We start from the raw sequence: 13,128 nt of genomic DNA, 5'->3' as shown, positions 1-13,128 counted from the left end.
ATTCTTTCTGTTTTGGTTTGACAGCTCCAATGCGAAGACGCTGTGTCTCGTTATTAATTGAATACCACCCAAGACGTGTTCTTAGTGGCTGTTTTGCACAGTAGAATTCAATCACGTAGTATGTCGAAACAGTAGTTCAAGTTTAGTATGCGAATCTAGAAGCAAACTTCTCAATATCATTTTTGATAATGACTTTTCATTTGAATATTGCGCATATGTGCAGTAAAAAAAATAAATACCCTTCCCAAATTGCACATACCCGAACCCCCGTGAACGGACTCAAAACTCATCGGCGTCGTCTATTCCAACCGACGCTTGGCACACCACACCAGAAGGATTTGATGATTTCATTTTTGGTCTCATCTCATCTCCCATCGCAAATAACTTACGAGAATTGTATCACACAATGTGATACCCGTCGATGGTAACGATGATGTAGCTGAACGCTAGCCGGTCTTGGAGATGGATTCGTCAAGTGCAAGATGGATACGGCCTGTGACTTGCAACTACGACAGACGACCGCCCGGTCTGAGCAAGGGCAATAAATAAATACCGCAGGCAACCAGCCAGCCAGTCAAGCGGTGAAGCGCAAATTGAACACTTTCGTACCGAAATTATATTTCCAATTACCCACAGCCGACAGCAAATTCATAATCCAAGTTTGCATCGTATCCCTGCATTGCTGCGGGTGGGGAAACGGGGCTCGTACATGAAAGGCAAACAACCAGTAGCATACCTAATTCCCGAAAGGCTTGAGAGGTGCCTTGTTCTAGAGTTTACGGCTTGTCCTCCATATCTAAGTTTGCTTACGTACAACGTCTACTTGGTAGCACAAGAAGCACTTTCTGATGTGTTCTCTTGGACCGGTCGATGCTGTGTGGATGGCGGACATACCTCTTCATTTTCCATTCCATTCTCGTACAACTCATTTCGGCGCTAGATGGGATAACACGATAGGAAAAACAAGCACCCGGTACAAGTTCGACTATTTTCGATGAAAACTCGGACCTTCTGTACTCTGAGCAGATGGACAACGAATCAAGGCAACGAGGACTGATGGTACGTATAAAAGCTATTTGGCCCCATCGGGAGAAGGCTATGATGGTTGGTTGCTAAGACGTTTAAATTGTGACGGTTGGAGGCTGCAGATTAGAGATCGTAAAGTCTTGTTTCGATTCGCCCGGATATGTCTTTTCTTGTAAATTAAGTTGTCTGAGCTGGTCGGTTACGGAGTGATGGAAGGGGATCCAATCGTAAGTCTAGCTACATTTGTCTAGCTCGCGTTATATAAAGGGGGGATTTGGGGGTTCAAACTTCCTAAACAAAATAATTATTTTTCTTTACGTTTCGTCCTAGACTCGTCAGTGCAGAGCAGTTCAAATTGAACTGCTTATTGCAAACTTAAACAGTTCAACTTGAACCGCTAAGCAGACTTAAAGTTAATGCTACTTGCAAAACACTTATTCATTTGGTACCGAAGTACCACGTCTTTCCTGACGTACCGAACAAAAACGTTGTTTTCGACATATACTGGCCGATACAGGTATGGTCATTTAGGGGTTAGCCTATGTTTGTGCTTAGGGCACATAACCGTTTTTACTTTTCTTTACGTTTCGTCTTAGACTCGTCAGTGCAGAGCAGTTCAAATTGAACATCTTATTGCAAACTTAAACAGTTCAACTTGAACCGCTAAGCAGACGTAAAGTTACAGTTACAGTTCGAGTTACAAAAACGAAACCATTATTGATTTTGACGAAATTTTGTCCCAAGATAGGTGATTAAGTTCCCTACCAACCGATCATATATTGCAGGATGAGCACATTCAAGGAACGGGTGGGGTCTAAATCTTTTGAAAAATCTTTTTTTTTCTTTACATTTTCTTATAGAAAAACATTTCAAGAATATTCGGTGAAATTTTCAAGCCTATCGGAACAAAACTCAGCAAGTTATGGGCCTTTATCTTTGCTTATCTCAAACTGTGAAGAAGTAAGAGCTCGGCGCACAGGCCCAAAATTTCTGATTTAATTGACTTTAAAACTTGACATAACATTCTTGAAATGTTGAATTATAACAAAACACAAGCGAAAAAATGTGATTGTTTGAAAATGTTAGACCCTATGGACTCTCTAAAGTAAAAAATTGTTTCCTTCGATCTTATAGAAAAAATATTTAAACGCATTTTTCTCGAAAGCGGATTTTGAAAGTCCGTGTCCATCGTTATGCAAAAACTGCTGCACCAATTTTTTTAAACTTTGCTCACACTTTCTATAGATAAAAACCAGATCCCAACGTTTTCCTTTTCGTTGTTTGTTAGTTAAGGGATGTATTGCAGCTGCAAAAGGTGGATATTTTTTTGTGATTAATCGTAGTTTTGACTTTACCCACCATCAAAAATTCGAAGAAAGTTATAAAAAATCATTTTTAAGAGGAGTTTTCAAAATAACTCTTCAGCAACCTATTTCTAAATATTTTGACGAGAAAAAATTACAAATGAGCAATCTCTCTCTCTCTCTCTTTCTCTCTGTGTGTGTGTGTGTGTCCAACAATCTCACTGGGTTTTCTCGAAAATGGCTAAACCAATTTTGACTAACTTAGATTCGAATGAAAGGTCTCATGGTCTGAATTTCATCTGGATCCGACTTCCAGTTCTGGAGTTATAAGGCAAAGTGTGCTAAATATTGTACACCGTCACTTAAACCGGTGAAACAAAAAACGCAAAACAATTTCTAAACTGGTCTTAAAACTACACCAATCGATAGTAATCGCTATCAATTTGTGTAGTTTTAAGACCAGTTTAGAAATTTAGGGCAACAAAACAAACCGATTCCGGCTATCCTGGTTCCCGAAAGCACCAGAAATTGTGGTAATATATACCAAAATGAATCTCACTCACTTTTCTCAGCGATGGTTCGACCGATTTCCACAAACTTAAATTCAAATGAAAGGTCTTATTGTCCCATACGGAATTCCTGAATTTCATCCGGGTCCGACTTCCGGTTCCGGAGTTATAGGGTACAAAATATAGTTATTTAACAGTTAATAACCGTTATTCCCAATCTTAGGGTCAAATGAAAGGTCTTATGGTCCTACCAAAAATTATTGCATATTTTCGGATACAATAAAAATTTAAATCGTCGTTTAGAGTACTTGGTTTTTTACAAAAATCGAAGAGAAAGATTTTGAATAGAATACCACAGTATTATATATGAGAAACAGTGTTGGTGATTGCCGAAAATTTGACAGAAGCTGCTATATTGCTATCTATATTGCATACAACATTTTCAATCCGGTAGAAGATGCTACAAGAACTCGAGTCTCTCAATGCATGAACGGCGAGAGAATTTTGCTACATTTTTTCGCTCCACTTCATACTCTGAGTATTTCACGCCCTTAAAAAAATTTACAGTCTGATAATGATCGTTGCTGTGTGGAATTTCCCAAGAGCGAATCGCAAGTTGACAATTATCGCAGAAAATCGAATCGATGATTCTACTTGATGATTCTCATACTAGGATGCAATATTTCAAAACCCTTGTGTGGAGAATTCACAGACATTTTCATAGACACAACTTATACAAAGGTTATATGCACATAGGATAAGGGCTCCCTATTTCATCTCATTTGTAAGGACGTCGCCTTCAAACCCCGATTTAGCCACTAAAATCACTGTAACTATTTCATATTACTGCTTCATTCGCCTTGCTCCACGTTGAAAATTGATTCACATTTCTTGAAAATTGAACTAATGTTTATAAAACAGCTAAAGACACTAATGATGTTTTCACTACTCTGCTCCTAATTTCATCTCAATGGATTTTTATTCATCCTATCGTTGATCTTTTATTCATCCTATAAATTAGCAATGGCGACAGCAATCAAAACAAAATATTCCACTATTACACTCTCATCCGCATTCGCATGGCTGCCAGATGGCTGACTAAACGCTGCCAACTGGAAAAATATGGCTTGCAGACATTCTGGTGACCGACTGCCTTACCGCTGCCAGATATACAACTCAAACGATACAACCGTACCCACCAGGATTTTTCCACATTATTATTATTGGTAAAAAAATTTACTCGTTGAATTATCTAATTAATGAGGCAATGGCTTACGGAGATCTAAAGAACTATCTTTTAACATCATTTCATTAGTGAAAACAGATAGAACAGATATAGACTTTCTATGCAAAATAATACAAATTTTCTATGAAAATATCTGGCATCTCTGTGCACAGCCGATGAAACACACACACACACTTCACAGCGTTATGTTGGCGTATAGCGGAATGAAACCAGTGCTACTAGATTTGCCATAATGGTTATTTCATTAGTATTTAACACGCTCTTTCTGGTAATATTCGAAGCCAAAACAGTTTTATTTAAATATTAATATCAATAATATAATTAAACTAATGTCACGGATACCAAAAACATACTTTTTGGTAATAATTTGAAGAAGAAAAACAATTTATTTTTTGTAACAATATGAGATAACTTGGCAACTTTGCGAAACCAAATGAGATGAAAACAAAGCGCAATCAAATGAACTATATGAAAAACTTTCATCTCATATTTTTAAAGACTTTTATTGTTTGTCGGGTAATTCTTGAAGTTTTAAATCGTTAATCAAACAAGTGGCAAGTGAACATTACTAATTATGAAGTCATCCAGCATTCAATGGTAGTGTAATTGTGCGAAAAAGTGATCATGTTTTGAGACGAATCGAGTAGTAGATAATCAGAAACATGACGAACTGTAAATCTTGAGACGAAAATGTGTCCTAAATTGAAAAATGAGTTTATTTTAAATGGAAAAAACGATACACGAAGAACTTAAAACCATTTCTTTCAATAGGAAAGTGTGACAACAGCTTTCATAATCATTTTAAAACGTTTCACAGTTTGGTTCAGGTAGGTTTTAGAATATTATTCATGTTCAAAGTAATGAGGTGAAGGGATGAGATGGAAATAGGAGCTCAGATGAAATAGGGAGCCGTTGCCCTAGTTAGAATAAGCGGCAATAGTAAAATGATTCTATCGCAATTATCAACTGCCTGTATAGAATCAGATCGCGAAACGAGAATAAGCGACTGTTTGTTACTTCAAAGAGGATCCCCACAGCAGCGTGCTAACCTTCGATTCTCAGAAATGTCGTCGAGAGAAATTCGCTCTCGCACTGGTGGTGTATATTCTATGTTAAATGAGCCATGCCGGGTTTTTTTTGTTTCGATGATATCCGTCTCTCTTTGATGGCACTGATTCAATCGTGTGAAGTTGCTGGTGAGCGTTCTTTGATACGATAAAAGCCATCCTTGATGAGAAAGGCAACATTACACCTCTAGGTAGACTAAAATAGGTTTTTTTCATCATTCAGACCCTACCTTCCTCCCCCTCCTCCTTAAGAAAGAAAAAATTTGCATACAAAAATAATTTCTTGTCAAACTGAGTTTCTTATCCAGTGTTGTTTTATTGGAAACTAAACTTAACTGAAAGTCAGAATCTACCAAGATTCCAATGAATCACAATTTGTGAGAAAATTTTACCCAATTCTCTGCTGCTAGTTGCCCCGATATTTGCAGAAAGTATCAGTGCTGGATGAAAAAAAGATTTTGATAAAGTCTATTATGTTCCCTTCCAACCGTCCATGTATTGTAAGGCGCGTAGTTTTAGAAAAAAAAGTGTTTTTAACTAACCTAGTTGACGTATCGATTGACCATAAAATTAATAAATTTAATTTCATTTTAATATCTTGCTTCTCCAAGTCTTCCAGTCTTCATTGTTTTAGCAGTTGAAATGGAACCGTTAAATTCTATTCGCACTAATCCGGGACGGGACCATCCGGGATGATCCGGGACGTTTTTTTCCTCATCGGCAATGACTGAACTGCCAGCGTGTGCATGTATTAGAATGCCGAGTCCGGCATAAAATCCATTTGGTTGCCACCGATATTCCTCGCCGAGTTTTTCGCACCGTCGGCACCGGGAAATAAACTTGTGCACTTATTTGAATGGCTAGCCAGACACTAAAAATTATACTTCTAGAATAGAACAACTTTTATAATTGCGCATAAGAGACGCAGTTTCAACAATAGTGCCTATGTGCACTGCAGAAGAGATTGTACGAAACATAAATAAAGAAAATGTGAATATGTACCTTATGCACAAAACGGTCATTGGGTTGATTTTATGATAATTTTTTTCCCTGAACGAAACGAAAACAAAAAGGCACACCATGGAGAGGCACATTCATCCTGCCTATCAATTACCCGGAAATTTAATTTATTCGATAGGAAAGTGTTTCACTGGCATCAATATCCTATTCTAAAACCAGAACAGTTTTTTTTTCGATGGATGTACAAGAGTATGTGAGTCATCGCTTTAGATTCAGGCTTGTTTGATGTATTTTAAAAGTTTCTGTATTTCATCATTTTTTTTATTGCGTGTATGGGATTTGACATTGTCTACTTAAATGTTTTGGTATGGTCAGAAAGAAACGGAATCAATTAAATTAGTGGTTTTCACAGATCTATTTTCATGTACTTGTTTGGAGTAGGCATATATATCATTTAATAGTAAAACTAAACGTTAATCGAAAGATACAATTCTATTCATTAAAAAATTCAATGCAATCCAATTTGACCAACATCGGGTTTTCAATCAAACTTTCGATTCAACCCATGTTTATTCCATGCTACTATTGATTTACATGTCGTATATTATTATTTTTTTCTGTGTTGTTTTTAAATGTATTATTTATTGAAATATGAAATAATTTTAAATTAAGATTTACGTTGGGTGTCAAATTGGCACCCTAATTAGTCATCTCCAATTTCGTAAAGCGGTAATGCTCAAATGATAAAGCAAAGCCTCTGTGCAAAATTTTGAACTAAATTGTGCATCGCACAGAAAAAAATATAAAATTTACTGGTCAACTTAGGTTAGGTTAACAACTTAACTTGTCAAATGACGCAATATTCCATTCGTGCAGAACTTTACAGGCGCGAAATTTTGCACTCGGCTACCAAGTGCCACTGTATGGGTTTTTATGTATCAATTATTCGTTAAACAGACATGTACTGGCTCAGTCGATTAACTGACATGCTTTGTGATCTAATGTTTCTCGGGTCAAGTAGCACTGTTGCTAACGATCTTTTGTTTTTTATTTCATTCGATTTCGAATCATGTAATTTTAAAATCACACAATTTTACATGTTCCACTAAGGCCTCTTTTCACGTAGAGGATACGTATCGCGTAAAAAACGCACCAAAAAAAATCGCGTAAAAACAAACCGCGTTAAAAACGCGTAACTTCGGTAATCCGCGTAAAAAACCGCATAACTAAAGAAAATTTTTTTTCATGCTAAATATCTTAGAAATGCATGAAACGTCCAGATCTGGTGTAATCGAACAAAAATTTTTTTTTCTTTCGAAAAATCGACTTTGGGACAAAGACTTTGACACCGCGTAGCTTCGGAAATCTGCATAGAAAAAAACACAAAATTGGTAAAAAAATTTCTTGATGCCGAATGTCTTAGAAATGCATGAAACGTCCACAACTGGTGTAATCTAAAAAAAATGTTTTTATAAAATTTGAAAAAAATTTTTTGATGTTAAATGTTTTTGAAATGCATGAAAAATCGAGATCTGGTGTGATCTAAAAAAACATTGTTTTGATAAAAATCGAATATTTTCTAAGTGTCAGAGAGATGACTCAAGGGGTTACATCTCTGTAGAAAAAAAAAGAGAAGGACTTTTTTGAGGAATTATTTTGGGATCCAAAAAATTGAGTTATCCGAATTTTTTATAAAGCACTTTTTTATATGTATATTTAAGTACAAAAAATGGTCAGTCTTAACAATTAAAAAACAAAATAGCGGCTTGGCGGCATTTCCGCGAAAGTGCTGCATTTTGACGGCCGGAAACATAAGTCAAGTAAATCTTGACTAATCGATTCAAAAATTTTACAGAATATTCATTTTGTCCACTGGCTGCCCTCGATCCAATAGTAGAATGCACACCGCTCTCATTCAGTAATCTTCTTCCTTACGTTGCCATATATATCGTCGTATGAAATGTTTTCTTTGTTGTCTCAGCTGTCCATGACTTAGGCAGTACAGTTAAGAGATGAAGTTACTCAGCCCTTGTCGTACGTTCACTGGAGCTGCACGTTTCTTTGAGCTGCTCAATTATTTCATACAACTCGTCGATTCTTCCTTCATTAAATCTAACTTCTTTGTTTAGAGTTTCTAATGCGATTTATTATCTTGTGATATTTCTCCATAATTTATTTAACAGAACTGATTTTTATTCTGTCAATTGGGGCCACGCCAATACTCGAGATTGAATCCGTGTTTTTGCTAATAAAATTATTATTTTTGGCAAAACAGAACTACATTCATCAAATTCGTCTCCTTCAAGAACAACACAATCAAAAAATTTATTATAGAATAAAAAAATAAAAACACAATCAGTCCAGCGCTTCTCTAACATTTCAAAACCTTTCATATAGAGCGATATATTTTTTGCCTCGAAATAAGCGTTTTTTATTTGAAAGATTTAATGGATTTTTTTCACCCATTTCTCTATGTGGTTACCTCATTTCTTAGTGTCAGTACAAGCACGTCTAAACTCAGCATACCACCGACAAATGCTGTTTTCGATGGAGCAATGTTCCCGTAGCACTGTTTTTCAATCGAAAAGCAAATATAAATCATCACACGCAATTGTTTCGAATCCATTGTTTTTAGACTATCAGAACGAGCGTCCCTCAAATCACTGTGGCTCGTGAGCCAAACTTCTGAATGTCATGAAATTTGGACAGGAATCTTTTGAACGTCATCTATGTATCAGCCCCGAAGCGATTTCCTTAATTAAAAAAAATAATAATTACAATACGAGATAATAAAGGCTGTCCTGTGCAGTTGTTTATTCGTTTTAATTAGTTTGTTTCGAAATGCGTGGACTTTCAGCACAGAACGCGGACTGTCACTGAGAAAGATATCAAAAATAGAAGGAGTAAGTGAAAAAGCCGTGCGAAATGCAATCAGGAAGTTCGGTGAGGATAACACCTTTGAGGATAAACCGAAAACGGGTCGAAAAAAAAGGTCCTGCTAACCCTCAGTTGGATAAACGTATACTGAAGGCTTTCGAGCAAAAGAAGGTGGTTTCAGTTCGGGATGTGGTCAAAAAAGTGGGCACTTCGAAGTCAAATGTTCTTCGTGCTAAAGAACGTTTGAATCTTCGAACCTATAAGAAGCAGAAACAAGCAAAACGTATTCCGAAACAAGAAGCATCGATCAGGCCAAGGGTTCGAAAGCTGTACGATTCTTGCTGGAAATTTGAACTGCATAATCATGGACGACGAAACCTACGTGAAATTCGATTACAAATCCTTGCCGGGACCACAATATTATACGGTGCGAGAAGGGCAAGTGTTAAACCAGTCCGAGACATCGATTAAAGTCGAAAAATTTGGTAAAAAAGCTATGGTCTGGCAAGCAATTTGTAACTGCGGTAAGATTTCGAAACCCTTCATTACCACTGCTTCAACGAACAGTGAAATATACATCAAGGAATGTTTACAAAAATGACTTCTACCCATGATTCGAAGCCACAAGGATCCTGTTGTCTTCTGGCGAGATCTTGCTTCTTGCCACTACTCGAAATCAACGGTAGAATGGTATACTACCAAAAATGTCACTTTCGTCTCAAAAGATATGAATCCACCAAATTGCCCACAACTTCGACCAATTGAGGAATTTTGGGCATTAACGAATGCACATCTTAGGAAACATGTCTCGGCAGCCGAAACCATTCAACAGTTCGAAAAAGATTGGGAAAAAAAGTGTCAAAACTTGTCGCCAAGAAGTCTGTACGGAATTTAATAAGGAACGTTCGCAAGAAGGTGCGCCAGCTAGTCTACAATAGCTAAGTAGCAAATGTTGAAAATAATATTCTGTTGTTGTAGTATAATATTATCAGTATATCGAAAAAGATTTAAATATCTAACACTTGTAAATTATTTACAGCGAAATCAAAGTGCATTCATACTTTCTGGGACATTCTTTATCCTAGGAAAAATCAAATTTTGTTTCCACCGATAAATTTCGCTATACCCGTACGCAGCAAAATGATCTATATGATAAAAATTTTCATTGGAGATGAGTCATTTTGCTAATGGAATCATTGATGTTAGGCACGATTTCGTGAGAAGACATGTTTCATGATTTTTTATCATGATACCGACAATGAAGTTTTATCCAGTGGCGTCTTGTCCTCATGTGCACCTCGTGCACTGCACAACTGGTCAAATAGGCTTTGTGAGAACTTGTATGCGCACATTCAGAAGAGGCTTCGGTGGCTTAAGCTTATGGCAGTTGAAAACAAATTGCTGTCTCAGTTGCAACGTCGAAACGGTTTTGATATCATACCATATAAGCAGTGCAAAAAGCAATGTCCTGGCATTGCATTCCTTCCGTGGAATTTGGCCTTTCTGTTTCAACAGACTTCGCAGCCGATTCATAGCATACAGAATCATTGCATGGCTAGTGCAAGAAATTTACTGTTAGGTACTAAAACTAAGCTTTTCAACACTAACAAGGCTCACAGGCATTATTTAATCTAAACATGTTTCAATTTGTAGCTCCCAAAAAAAGCTCACAAACAGAATCCGCGCTCAACGGCTTGACAATGGCTGTTAAAGTGCGTTTTTCAATATGGCGAACATGACAAGATTTTCAGCATTAAAATAGGTTTTGTAACGTATTATAGCGTAAACCCGTAGCCGAATTTAATTGAAACGATGTATTTTGATTGCAACCTAACCGAGAATTGCTAGTCTTTCGAGCTCTTAATCCATTATAAAGGAATTCTATAAAATCGTAAAGGATTAAACTTATTCCAAAGACTGTGTTTGTATTGTTCCTTTTGTCAACACTGTATACACTTTCCGAAAGGATTGCAAATCCGATCGTCAACGAACTTGAGAAGCTTTATTCTTTGCAATCGTACTGCATATTGCATAACCTAACTTTTTATCGCTTGGAAAGGGGGAAAGGAGCCTCACTTACCCAACCGAGTCACAGCGGCATTGTCTTGGTAATCGACTTTGCTGCCTCGGAGTTGCCATGGGGAGCACCGGAAAGTCATTAGTTTTACATCAGACAGGTCCCTTCCCCCCGGACGAATAAATCCCGTGGCAACGGACAACAGCTGTATCAAATTTCCAGTGTTTTCCCGGCTTGTCCCAACTGCCGTACCTGTGTTGAGAGGTGATTCTTTTCTTCGTTTCGAAACGCAGTAACGAAAACAACATATTGGACTGTCGTTTCAGGAATTATCTAAGTGTAATACGATATCCTCTAAGGTGGCGTTAGCCATTCAAGAGAAATAAACGTCACCGGCCGCCATGCCGACGCATTTACAGTGGTGGTGTTGATGATCGTTCTCCCACACCACCGGGCTGTTCAGCTTTTCGACCTGCAAAAAGTCGTTCTGCTGTGTCTTATGAGTTCTGTGCGCCTAAGTGTCTGCAATAAAGAGCAAGCTTTCACATCCGATATGAAAGGGAACCATGGAAGGACAAACTACTATAGGACATGTTGCCTTGGAACCCATAACACTTGAATGGTAGAATCTAAATATCATGCGATATTTCTCTAATTATTTACATTGTTTGGGATACATTTCCTATATGTGTGCATTCACATGGTTTATCGTTTTATTTTTTTTTTTTTGTTTTTTTATGAATACCGTTCATTTTATAACTCACACACATTTCATTGACGAAACTACTAAAAACTCACGAGTATGACTTGTGACTTCGCTCAACTTATATCAAAATTTTGCAAATTTTCCTGGCTTACTAATTGCCTTTTTCCTAAAATATATACCATATTATTCTTTTGGTTTCGTAGACAGGCGTTCGGGCAACTCAACAAAATAATGATCCCTTCATCGCTGGTTCTAACTAGAGCGACCGTTATTATGGTGCCGATCGGATCACAAAAAAGGTGCATTTTACAGCCATACAAGCTAGTACTTCAAATTTTCCTCATTGCAATTGGCGTAATTTCTACCGTTTTTTCATCCGTAAATTGCAAGTGGACCAGTTTGAATTATCGATTAAAGCGTACTAACGAATATCATTATTGCACATAAATCGATGCCGAGTCAGTCTCCACGTCGTAAACGCTTCTAACACTTCGGGACACCCCCGAAACGAAGTGATTTCGGAGACAATGGAGATAACCTACTGGGAAACGGCGACCGATTTGATTTACATAAGAAATTTTGCCGACGCCTTAAGTTTTTCGTTTCGCTTGAAGCCAATGAAAAAACAAACCTTGATTGCGAAGACGACGAACGACGCGCATCCGCTTCCGGGTGAACTTTTTTATTCAGTGCGTCAAGACGAAAAGACTAACTTTGAGACTACTTGAATTACAGCTTTGTCTTGAAGTTCCGAAATCGCACAAAGATAAAGCAAAAACATTTCGCCTTGTTTGAGCGGATGCTCACTGGAACGCATCAGCACACAGTGAGCACAGTAGCGTAAGGGCGAAAAGAATCCCGATTGTGGGTCATAATTGTCTGCTGAAATTGGAAGTTAATGAAGATTAATGTCAGATCTGGGGTGCGTTTTGAAGCCATGCGAGACTGTCGTTACAGTGATGCTGTGCTTGATGGAACCAAAGATTTCAGATTAACTGTGTGTTTGCGGTGTACTTGTGAGTAATTAGCAATCATTTTTCTTTTAGGAAAAGCTAATCAGCAGAATTGTTTACATTCCTCGTTTTATTTTATTCTTGGTTACAGTCTCCGCAAACAAATAAGCGGAATCAATATCGATAGGTTGAAAGATATGACATCGTCGGAATGTCAGAGACAGCATGGATGATGTGAATACGAATAAAATTGACAGGCTGCCTCAAGGCTTCCGGTTCAGTTAACGAGATAGAAAAAGCCTGTTTGAGATCACCTTGTGCCTTTCTCATTTACATTTCATTAGATCCGATGGAGGTTTTGACAATCTATTTCCAGAGCCGGAACTCGGAGACCGTCACAGTCGTTAAAAAGCTTTTGCGGCTATCAAATAGCCAGGCCTACAAGTTCATATAATTATAAAAT

The 13,128-nt window shown here is 37.5% G+C and overlaps 1 protein-coding gene across 9 annotated transcripts in view; it reads left to right on the top strand.

The window, feature by feature from the left end:
• LOC131435732 (solute carrier family 12 member 4) overlaps positions 1-13,128 on the top strand; it is a 652,550-nt gene that overhangs the window by 293,536 nt on the left and 345,886 nt on the right. The gene's annotated exons all lie outside the window — the stretch shown is intronic.

Source organism: Malaya genurostris, chromosome 3 (assembly GCF_030247185.1).
Source record: "Malaya genurostris strain Urasoe2022 chromosome 3, Malgen_1.1, whole genome shotgun sequence".
NCBI lineage: Eukaryota > Metazoa > Arthropoda > Insecta > Diptera > Culicidae > Malaya > Malaya genurostris.
The sequence above is the reverse complement of the archived record's forward strand: the minus strand, read 5'-3'. Positions and strand labels throughout refer to the sequence as shown.